The following is a 12,043-nucleotide window of genomic DNA, read 5'->3' as shown; positions in this document are numbered from 1 at the left end:
AGCATGCTTATTGAGCAAGTTAGCTCTTCCAGCAGTTGGGAATGATAATAGAATAGTGCATGAGCCAAACTTATTACAATAAATTGTGGCACCTATCCTTACGAAACTTTTGACAGCTCCCTGCCTTCCTTACGTTTACGTGTCCCTCTGCATTCCTTACGTGTTTGCTCGGGGCTTGTTTGCGCAGAGTCATCTTGATCTTTAGACTGATAATATGTTATGGAAGAAAGCGCAAGGCAAGGTTGTGCTGTGTGAGAAATTAGCACCTAATCTTTCTTTACAAAATGGTGACTGCAAGCCTTGTGCTGCCCTGTTACATATGTTGCTATATCTGCATCGTGGTTTACAAGATTCAACTTCTTTGAACTTCAGAATCCAGAATCATAATTTGCTGCTTGCGGAGACAGAAGGGTCCTATACATCACAACAAAATTTCACAAACTTGGATATTCATGTTGGTCAGTCTTACTCATTCCTGGTGACGATGGACCAGAATGCAAGCAGTGATTATTACATGGTGGCAAGTGCGCGCTTTGTTAATACAACTATTTGGTCCAATGTTACGGGTGTGGCAATATTGCATTATTCCAATTCTAAAGGTAAGGCAAAAGGGCCTCTTCCAGATGGTCCAGATGATTATTATGACAAGTACTTCTCTATGAACCAGGCAAAATCTATCAGGTGGAATGTATCTGCCGGGGCTGCGAGGCCTAATCCACAGGGGTCTTTCAAATGGATCTATCAATGTCACTCAGGTCTTTGTGTTGAAAAACAAGCCACCAGAATTGGTCAATGGGAAACGACGTTGCACTTTGAATGGGATCTCTTACCAAGCTCCTGCAACTCCACTCAAGCTTGCTGATCATTTTAATCTAACCGGAGACTTCAAACTTGATTTCCCAGACAGACAAATGAACAGGACACCAAAGCTTGATATGTCAATAATTAACGGCACCTATAAAGGATTCATGGAAATCATTCTACAGAATAATGATACAACTGTGCAAAGTTATCACATGGATGGCTATGCCTTTTTCGTTCTCGGGATGGACTATGGAGATTGGACCGAAGACAGCTGAGGAACTTACAACAAATGGGATGGAGTTGCTCGTGCCACAGCACAGGTTTTCCCCAATGCCTGGACAGCAATTCTAGTATCTCTAGATAATGTTGGCATGTGGAATCTCCGAGCTTAAAACCTAGATACCTGGTATCTGGGTCAGGAAACATATGTAAGGGTTGTGAATCCAGAGATAAACAACAAAACTGAGTTGCCTCTGCCTAGCAATGCTCTTTACTGTGGTGCCCTCTCGCGCATGCAGAAGCCACAATCCCATACAAATGATAAAAAAGCGTCGGCGTCATCTATCAATGTTGGCATGGTTACATTGCTAGGCTTCCCAAGCTGTGTGGAGAACATACCACCAAATAAGCTCAACTAAGCTGTGACGATGCTACACCTTTGGACGCTGTCACCATGACATATGTCTCAACTATGGAGGCCTACAATCATCCAGTGACTGCTGTACAGTGGCATCCAGAGAAAAATACATTTGAATGGGAAATACCAACAATTCCTCACTCTGCAGACGCAATTCAAGTAACTCAAAGCGTTGCCAACTTTGTTATTAAGTGAGGATCGAAAAGGCCGGGTTCATACGCTTAACTGTGAGAGGTTGACAGAGCTTATATATCTGCAGTGATTTAGCAAGAGAGAGATGACAAGATGTACTGTTGTTTCTTTGATTAACTTTGGCATGAAACTGAGGGATATTAAAGTTGAGCTACTAAAAGGTTTTGAGGAATGATGGCCTGAACATAAACCACGAACACAAGTTGAGGAAATCAGAGAAGTCTGTGGTTGCAAAGGAGACACCTCAATCATCAAAGCAGAAGATCAAGCAGAATACAGGGCCTTCATGGAAAAATTTGAATTGGTTTCACCGTGCGGATGCATCTCACAGAGCTATTTTAAGACATAGAGAAAGCTTTAAGGACATTATTGTTTCACCCTCTATGTTTCTTGACCATGTGCCATGAAGGTGTAACTATGCAATGCAATGTGTTCTAGAAACATGGGAGTCAAAAGACCGTAACAGCAATGACAGGGTGGATGCCTCTCATTTAGTTTGATTCTACCCTCTATGGTTTTGTAGTATGTAGGCATTCCAGTTTTGTAACTGTATTTTAGAATTGCTGCTTCTCCAAAGCTTCAAGGTAATCCTCAAGTTGCTTGCATCAAGACATCAAGGATTAGGGTAGAATTCCAGTCCATTTAATGATTTCCTCACAGGTGTTTTTTCTAAGTGTTTTAGTTCTCAATAATTATGTTAGGCCTAAGCTTGAGGTGATCTTTGATGAGGAAAAAGAAGGTAACCCACTCTAACCTTATGAAGGACACAGAGAATGTGATTCTGAATCTCAGCATAGCAAAGGTGAAACTGAAGAATGGCAACAACAGATATTCAATTTTGTAAGAAGTTTAGAGGAAGACTGTGTTTTTTAAATCACACAGCAGTTTCGTAGCGCGCTACGAAACTGCTGTAGGTGGCGTTTTCAAAGCAGACAAACAGTTTGGTGAGATGATCAGGAAATTTGAAATAGAGACACCTGTCCATCAATACAGCATACAGCACATCGAAGATGTGGCAGTCCGCTCTATTTTGGTTAATTAAAGGTTAAAAGCATACTCCTTTGGATTCGAATATGTTGAGGCAAACCAAGGACCGACAAGCAGGAACAGTTTCCTACATTTCAGGGTGTTGGAAAACATGTTATATTAAAGGCTAGCAAGAAACTGCAGACACCTGTCACAGCCAAACTAAAAGAAGCCATTTGTCAGAGGATGAGCCTATTCTCTCCTTTTTCTCGTAGGAGCACCATCTTGGTTGTAATAAATGCCATTTCCAGCATGATGTAGAATTAGAGTTTTAATTGTTTTAGGACTCTTTGTAATCACAACGCAATACCTTTGTATTTAATAAGTTTGTTTAGATAGAGATAAGGCAATTAATGATAGGATTTCGAGCTCTCCCCTCATGCTTGTTGAGGAGACTCAAGGTAGTTTAGTTTTGGTTTTCCTATATATAGGAGAAACTCTGATGTAAACGAGGTTGGATATTTTATACAAAAACAGAGTTTTATTTGGGCCATTGTAAAGACTTATTACAGTAATAGTAAAACAGTGGTTGTTTCTTCTCAAGATTCTCAATGGATTATTTTGTTCAAATGTGATGGTGGTTTATTCTCTTAATGTTCTTTTACAGCCTTGTTATAGCATAATCACTCAGAATTCATTTTTAATGCTCTGACTTCCTGTATGTTTAGCAAGCTGTGGCTTATGTGAAATATGTTTGAACATCTGATGCAAAGAGCCTTGACTTCCATGAAATGACTGTACTTTTGTTTATTAAATGTGTGAGACTCCATAGCCCAATGAAGACCAAATTTGATGTGTGTCCAACCAGCTTTATTTTCATAAGTGTGTGAAGAGTTAGCCCTCTGTTGTTGTGATTGATTTCTGTCAAAAGTCTGTGAGAGAGCCCTCTCTGACTAAGGAGGCTAATCCTTAGTCTAAAGTCTGGTTGAAAGAGTTACATGAAATCTTGCTTGGCTGCAGCCCTTAGTACTGATTTTGTGATAACAGGTGTAATGACCATATCAGAGTGGTCTGAGCTTCCGATGGGCTCCGGTAAGGAATTCTTTCTACAAATGCAACCAAACTTTGTCACCCACCTGAAACTTATGTGGCACACGATGTTGATCATGTCGCTGCTTGTACTTGGAATTTGACTTCTCCAGGATGTTGTGAACCTGCTGGTGGATGTGTTGGATACGTTCAATAAATATGGTCACTTTATCATCCTCAGACAGTACATGTGTTCATTCTATCTGCGTCGTTGCATGAGGCATTACAACATCAATAAGACACAATGGTTGAAATCTTAGACCCACTTGAAAGGGACTGCGAGCAGTCGAGCTATGGAGAGGTCTATTATAACTATGATGTACATATGGAAGACACTCATCCCAGGTTCAAGGATTCTTGGAGTTGTACATGCGGAGTATGTGCACTATAATCCTATTAACAACCTCCGTCTGGCCATTAGTCTAGGGATGGAAGGTAGTCGATTTGGTGAGCTTAGTGTCCAGAAGCTTGACCAAAATGTGCTTAGGAACCTACTATCCCAATCTGATATAATGTCTGCGGGGTCCGAAAATGTACCCATATGCGTTCAAAGAAGAGTTTTGTAGTGTCCTCTACTGTGATACTCTTCTTGCAGGCCACCAATATAACCATCTTAGAAAATCTGTCCATGACCACAAATACACAGTTATTACCATGCTTGGTAGAAGGCAAGCTAGTTATATATTCCATGGAGATGGATTCCCACGGCTGGCTGGGAGTAGGCAGAGGAGTGTACAGGTCTTGCTTCTTGATGGTTGGCTTGGGAAGGGAATAAACAGTGCAAGATCTTATATATTTCCCAATGTCTGGTTGGAGTTTGGGACAATAAAAGTACTTTTGTAGTACAACCATAGTTGTCTCCACACCAAAGTGTCCTGTGACCCAACTGTAGTGTGCTTCCCAAATCACGTTGGCATGCTCACTTGAAGGAACACAAAGGTCGCCCAGGTAGCATAATAATTCTTCATGGAGGTGGAAATTAGGAACTTTCTTGCCAGCTACTAGCATCTGGTATGTCGAGGTGAACTTTAGATCATTTTTGTATATTTGTGGCCATCTAGAGGTCTCGTGACCACAAGAGTTGAGAACACTAGCTAGTGTTGAAACTGGGGGCCGACTGAGGTAGTCTGTGACATGATTGGTGATACTCTTTTTGTATTTAATGTTCAAGTGGAATTGTTGCAGATATGTAGACCACTTCTGATGGCGATCATTCTGTAACTTCCCTTTTGTCTGTATAAATTGAAGAGGTCAGTGATCGGTGTGGATGACCGTTTTCTTCCCCAGAATGTAGTGCTTCCATTGTCAGAAAGCTTGCATGATGAAATACATCTCTTTATCATAGGCGGGTAATTCCAAATTGTATCAGAAAGTGTCTCACTATGATAGGACACTGGAAGACCATGCTGGGTGAGGATTGCACCAATCTCATAGTCTGATGCGTCTGTTTCAATTTCAAATGGTTGTTGTAGGTTTGGCAGTGTGAATTGTTCAAGTGGAATGTGGCACTGCTGGATGACATAGAGATCGTGTCATTGGTGAAGCCACCCGATGGTGTACGGTTTCATATGTGCTATAGCCGGTAGGACCATCTGTTTCATGACCTATACTGAAATGAGGTCCTTTTGGCTCCCGATGTCAACATGAACTGCAATGGAGAACCCTTGACCCACATATGTGAGTGGAATAGGCAATCCCCCTCTTCTAGATATTCAGGCTCAATCTTCTGGATCTTGGTGGTGGCCATAGTGGCACTAGGCTCCGCATCAAAGAACCTGCTTCCCTTTGTAATTCCCCTTGTTAGGTTTTGACTCAAAGTTGGAACATGGTTTTGTCTTCGTGGTGTTGTTCTTTAATTATGGCTTGAACGGGTTCTCCTAGGTGGCCCCGCCTTGCCCTTACCCTATGCTCTACGGTTTGAGGGCGCCTTCCCTTGTTTCAGATTCACAGATCCAATGTCTCACTTTTTCTGTTTAAGCTTTTGCTTGATCTTGACAATGTATCGGTATGCTGTGCCGAGTGAGGAAATGTCTAAGAACTCCATCTCATCCTAGATGTACCTGTGTAGGCAGTTGTTGTACTTGAGTACCAAATATTTCTCAGAATCCTTGATACCAAACTTCGTGTGAAAGGTATGAAAAACATTGGTAAACTTTGACACGCCTTGGTCCCTTCCCTATCGCAGAGTGGTCCACTTTATGTATTTATCCTCATAGCTCCTGATAGGGTGGTACTGCTCCTTGATGGCATTCAAGAATGAATCCAAAATGGGTGCATCCGAAAATAGTGAGGGCGTACTTTCATCCTTCTGATTACAGTAGGTTTCCCACCAGTCCTTGACATGGGGGGAAACTTTGAGAAGAGTAAAAGTAATCTTATCTCGACTGGAAAAATAATGAATAGAAAAATATCCTTCCAGTAGATTTAACCATTTATGTACAATGTCCACATCTATTTGACCCTCAAATATGGGAATTTTAATGTTTACTTGTACCTTAAAGGATGTGGTGCTTCCAAAGTATTTGTTGGAAGTAGATGCGTCACCCTTGGGTAGCCATTGAAGGATCTAGGAAAAGTTATCCATCATGGCATTCCTCTGTCACTTGAGGGCTTATTCAAGCAATATTTTGGAAGGATCTCCTGCCCCCTCGTATTTCTTTTCTTCCCCTAGGGGAATCCGTTGGGATCTGCGAGATTGGTCTTGCAAAGGTTTGACCAGTTCAAGCCCTAACTCCTTATATCCCAACCTCGTTGGGGACAGGAAAAGAAAAACACAAAAAGAGTAGACCACTTTGATACCACTGCTCCAAATTTAAACAGGAATGCAACAAGTTATAGATATGACCATAAATACAAAGATGAAACAGAAGTAACACTTCATTTCATTAATATCAAACACTGAAATATGCTTACAAACAAAATGGAAATAAGATTAGCTCGAGCGATGGTAGCTTATCTCTGAGAAGATATGTGGCAGCTACATCCCTCTGAACTGTATTACAATGAGGCTCCAAGGCCTATTTATTATTGAGAAATAATGGAAAACACTAAACATCCAGAAAACTAACCCTAGGAGATGAAGCACCAAAACTGTGGGCCCCGTTTGGGTAAAATGGTACATCAATTTCCCGGGGTCGTAACTTTGGCATACAATCTCCGTTTGGCTATCATAAAACCTCATTTTGAAGATATCAAAGAGTAGGTTGAAATAAATTAGGTGAACCATTAAGGAGCCTTTTTCGTCTCTCTGTTTTCCCTAAAAACATTGTTTAGGGCCTTAAAATGGCCCCAGAAGTTTAGGATCCGAAAAAGTGACAAAAATAGTACACTGTGCCATAATTAAGGAAAGTAAAAATTTGAAAGAGACTTTGTTGGGGGTCCAAGTGGAATAGGAGGGTGGCTACCAATATCTACCTAGATTAGTCCTTCCCCCTTAGGGAGCAATGGTCCCCATTGCGTTGAGTACCTCCATGAGATGGGGAAACTTCTGCTATACTTGGTCCCTAGTGAGCCATTTTCCTTGGTGTAGGAGTTGGCCAACTTTGATAACCCGATATAGTTGGATATTTTGATGGGGATTGTTCTTGACCTGTGCGTCTATAATCTGACCAATTGTGTCCTATTCCATGTAGTCTAGGTTTAGCTCTGTTGGTTTGAGTTGTTTTGCATTGTCGGATGTGTCCAACAATAGTGGGAAGTATGGCTGAAGGTGGTCCACATTAAACACTGGGTACAAGCCAAGGAATGGGGGAATACTGAGCTCAAAATAATTGTCTCCTACAACCTTGGTAATGGTGTAAGGACCATATCAGAGTCATTTGAGCTTCTGATGGGCTCTGGTAATTGATTCTTTCTACACATGCAACCAAACTTTGTCACCCACCTGAAACTTGTGTGGCACCTGATGTTGATCATGTCGCTACTTGTACTTGGCATTTGACATATCCCAGATTTCATGAACCTGCTAGCGGATGTGTTGGATGCGCTCAATAAATCTGGTCACTTTATCAACCTCAGATAGTACATGTGTGGATTCTGTCTATGTAGCTGCATGAGGCATGGCAACATTAATCAGACACAATGGTTGAAATCCTAGACCCACTTGAAAGGGAATACGACTAATCGAGCTATTGAGAGCTCTATTATAACTGTGTTGCACATATGGAAGATTGTCATCCCAGGTTCGAGGATGTTTGGAGTTGTACATGTGAATTATGTGCATTATCATCCTATTGAGGACCTCCATTTGGCCATGAGTCTGGGGATGGAAGGCAGTAGATTTGGTGAGCTTGGTGTCCAATAGTGTCTATATGCTTGACATGAATGTGCTTAGGAACCTGCTATCTCGATTTGATATAATGATCTGTGGGATCTCAAAATGTACCCATACTCGTTCAAAGAAGAGTTTGGAAGTGTCCTCTGCTATGACACTCTTCTTGCAAGCCGCAAATATAGCCATATTAGAAAATCTGTCCACAACCACAAAGACATAGTCATTACCATGCTTGGTAGAACATAGGCAAGACATATAGTCCATGGAGATGGATTCCCACAACTGGCTGGGAGTAGGTAGAGGAGTGTACATGCCTTGCTTCTTGATGGTTTGCTTGGCGATGGCACAGACAGTGTATGATCTAATATATTTTCCAACATCCCATCAAAGTTTAGGCCAATAAAAGTACTTTTGTAGTACAACCACAATTTTCTCCACAGCAAAGTGTCTTGTGACTCGATTGTAGTGTCCTTCCCAAATCATGTTGGTGCTCAAAGGAACAAAATGGTGGCCCAGGTAGCATAATAATGAGTCTTAGAGTTGGAAATCAGGTACTTGCTTGAAAACCATGGAAAATTTTAGGGGGCGAATGTTCGCCCTTTGGTAAAATTTAGGGGTTTTAAATTTTTAGTGGGCGAATATTTTGTATCATAGTACATTTTTACAAATAACCTCAAATAGCCCACCTTATTTTAAGGGAGAGGGTAAACAAGGTCAATTTAGCCCTTGAAATTAGGAGTTACAACCTTCCATTCACCCTAATTTTCAAGAATAGGTTTTATTTAAGTGAATCCTATGGGCCAAATACCATATTTATAAGAGAGGTATAGTAAATTAATAAAAATATAAGTAAATGAGAGGTATGGTAAATTAATAAAAATATAAATAAACGAGAGGTATGGTAAACAAATAAAACATTTTTTTATATTTACTACATAAGTCACCTTATATTTACGAACACTAAAAAAAAGCGTTATATTTAGGTGAAACCTATGGTATTCTAGGTGAATACCATGGGCTAGATTATTATTAATACCATGAAAAAAAACATTATTAACCCTGATATTAATATTAATAAAAATAAAAGTGGCACATGGTATTGACCCATGGTATTCACCAAAATGGCACATGGTATTGACCCATAGTATTTACCTAGAATGTAGCCTATTTAAATGGGGGAATTAAACCAACATAGATCCATCTTTACTCTGGATCTACTAACCCCCGAGAGGTATCAAATATCGTGATATGCAAACTAGCATACAGTGAAAAATATTTGATCCCTCTGGGGGCTTGTTGGATCAAGAGTAAAAATGGATGTTGTAATTTAATGTATGTTAAACATTTTAGCTTGGTTAAAATAAAAAATAAAATAAAAATCAACTATTAATTTTATTAATTTTTATAAATTACTAATAGTAATTTATAAGCTCTAGGTTTATGATAACCCATGGTATTGAACCATGGTAATACCATGGTATTCATGTGAGCATAGACTATTTAAAGGGGAAATTCTATCATCGTAGATCCATCTTGGGTCTACCAAGTGCTCAGAGGGATAAATAGATTTCATCCCCCTAAGAGTGGTAGATGTGGAGTTAAGATGGATATACATTGGACAAGTATATTTGTATACTTCTGTTTTAAACTGAAACAAATACAGGGCTAAAAGGAATGGATTGATTGCACTAGTCATTTTTCCAACATATGCTGGAGTAAACAGATTGTAATTTGGGTAATTTTTCTAACTGCAAACATGAACATACTTGTGTATTGGAAAGGTGGTTACGAGGTCCCTAGAAGTGATGAATTTGAATTTTTCTTGGTTTTATATATAATATTAGGTTTTTTCTCATGCTTTTTGTGAATGACACGGGTGAATTTTATCCTACACCCACTAGGTTATCGATATGTAATTTCGTTAATTTTGATTTCAAAAGATATTTTAAAGAAATGCAATGATTTCATTTGTGTATTCAATAAACACAATATTCTAATGGAATTCTGCATTTGTGGTTTACCTATACAGATTCCATGGAGAAGTATTAGTGGTGTGACATCAATTGTCCTCAAGTAGAGGCTTTAGTTTTATTCTTTTGTGGAAGAAAATACTTTCTTCCAACATTTTTGAGTTCCATGAAAAATTTGAAAGTCCTAATAGTATTCAATTATGGGTTCAAGAGAGACATAGTATTCAATTATGGGTTAAAGAGAACCACATTGAATGATCTATCAGCCTTATCTTCACTTAGTTTAAGACTATTCACTTGGAGAGGCTACATGTGCCCCCACTTCAAGAGCATAGTAAAGTCATGTAGAACTTAGAGAAGCTATCTTTAAGCTTTTAGTGAAGATTGGAAAAATGTCTGGGTTCAATAACACCCAGTCGAGCATTAAGCTTCCAATAATGCTTGATTTTAACCTAGAGCACTTTTGTGATTTGGAGGAGATTCCCCCTCGTATTTGTGACACATCTTCAGTTGTGAATTGGACTATTACTAATTGTCATTTCCTTCGAAAGTTACCTGATGACTTGGGGAACCTCAACTCTTTAAGAATGTTAAGGAAAGAAAGTACATTATGCTAAGTTCTCTTATGCTTTTCAAGTTTTTCTTGGATATCTACAACGTTTCAGGTAGGAAAGTACATTCTGTTAATGAAAATTTGTCCTGATAGAAAGGCCCAATTTCAAATTCTAATGCTTTCAAAAAACATTGTATAACTGTAATGTTTCTAAAAGGAAGGCATATTTTTTCAATTTAAGTATCATGATCCCATATTCCAACTTATTTTTCAGTAACCCATTAGGCTGTGTAGCTTTGAATAAATCCATGTCTTTTGATAAGATCCTCTTCCAAATTAGAACACAGTTTCCTTTTGGCAATAACCACATACAATGTCTTGATTTTGTTATTGAGAAAATAGAGGTTGTGAAACAAGCCTGTGCCATACAAGGACTTGATTCATTGATTATGTATCAATTATGGCTCTTGATGTAACAATGTCTTGATTTTGTTGCTTGAAAATAGAGGTTATGCTTTACTATTTCACAGAATTTCTTATAATATTTCCATAAGTATTGATTTTTAATCTTAGTCACTGAGGGATAGTAATGACAAAGGTAATATTCCATGGCTTGAAGTTACCCTCTTACTAAATATTTAAATATATCACCACAATTTAACTGTTAGTTAAAGGAATTGTATTTGATTTGTAAACAATTCATTGCTTGATTTATAGATTTTGATTTTTTCCCTTTTTGATTTTTTTCTTAGATTTGGTATGAGATATCTTCTAAGATTTTGGTTCCCTAGTTTCCCCACCATAGCTACGAGGTTTAGTTGCTATCATTAAATATTCTCGGAACGTTACAATTTTTCCAGTAAGTGTGCTTTGAAACATTGTTGTTGCTTTTCCATGGTGTTAATGCAAATAATCACTGCACCTAGTGCCATTATTTAGATTAAGTGTCGAAATCTAAGTGGTCCTGTAATGATGGAGTGATTGTTTTCTAGCTACTAAGGCCATATGCATTTTTATCTCTTATGTTGTCCTCAAATATTCAAATTTAGAATAAGAATTGAGGTCTCGTTTCCACTGTAGATTGCAGTTAGTTTCTTGAACATAATATATAGTTGATTATCTTTTACTAATCAACTGTGGATGTGATCCCTTGCAGGAAAGGAAATTCAAAGTGACTTTGATTTCACATTGATTTGTCAAAACATCCACACAGGAAAGGAGATTCAAAGTGACATTGATTTCACACTGATTTGTCAAAATGGAGGCAAGAGAAAAGGAAACTTTGTATTCAACAATACTCTTAATTTCATATGTACATGCACAGACATATTAGTAGAAAATATTAAAGGGTTGCCTAAGTAATATTTTCCTTTCCACTACATTCTTTACAGCTTGTAAATAAATAACTCAGAACAATTCATTACACTACTTGTTATTCTTTATTAATCAGTGGTTAAGATTTTGATATTGAACTGGCTAAGATTTTTCTTCCTTCTGTGAAATTGTGTGTTCTATAATGCTCTTTTCCATTCACTGTATCTAGCATATAAAGTGTGTCT

At 38.6% G+C, this 12,043-nt stretch overlaps 1 pseudogene; it reads left to right on the top strand.

Annotated features, from left to right (window-relative positions):
• The first annotated feature begins 214 nt into the window (after positions 1-214).
• Positions 215-1,442, top strand: LOC149180852 (monocopper oxidase-like protein SKU5 pseudogene; annotated as a pseudogene).
• Positions 1,443-12,043: the final 10,601 nt, after the last annotated feature.

The sequence above is a fragment of the Pinus tabuliformis genome, chromosome 3_2, assembly GCF_031772625.1.
Source record: "Pinus tabuliformis cultivar Carrire ecotype Pingquan chromosome 3_2, CPIR1, whole genome shotgun sequence".
NCBI lineage: Eukaryota > Viridiplantae > Streptophyta > Pinopsida > Pinales > Pinaceae > Pinus > Pinus tabuliformis.
This window is presented reverse-complemented; position numbering and strand designations above follow the sequence as displayed.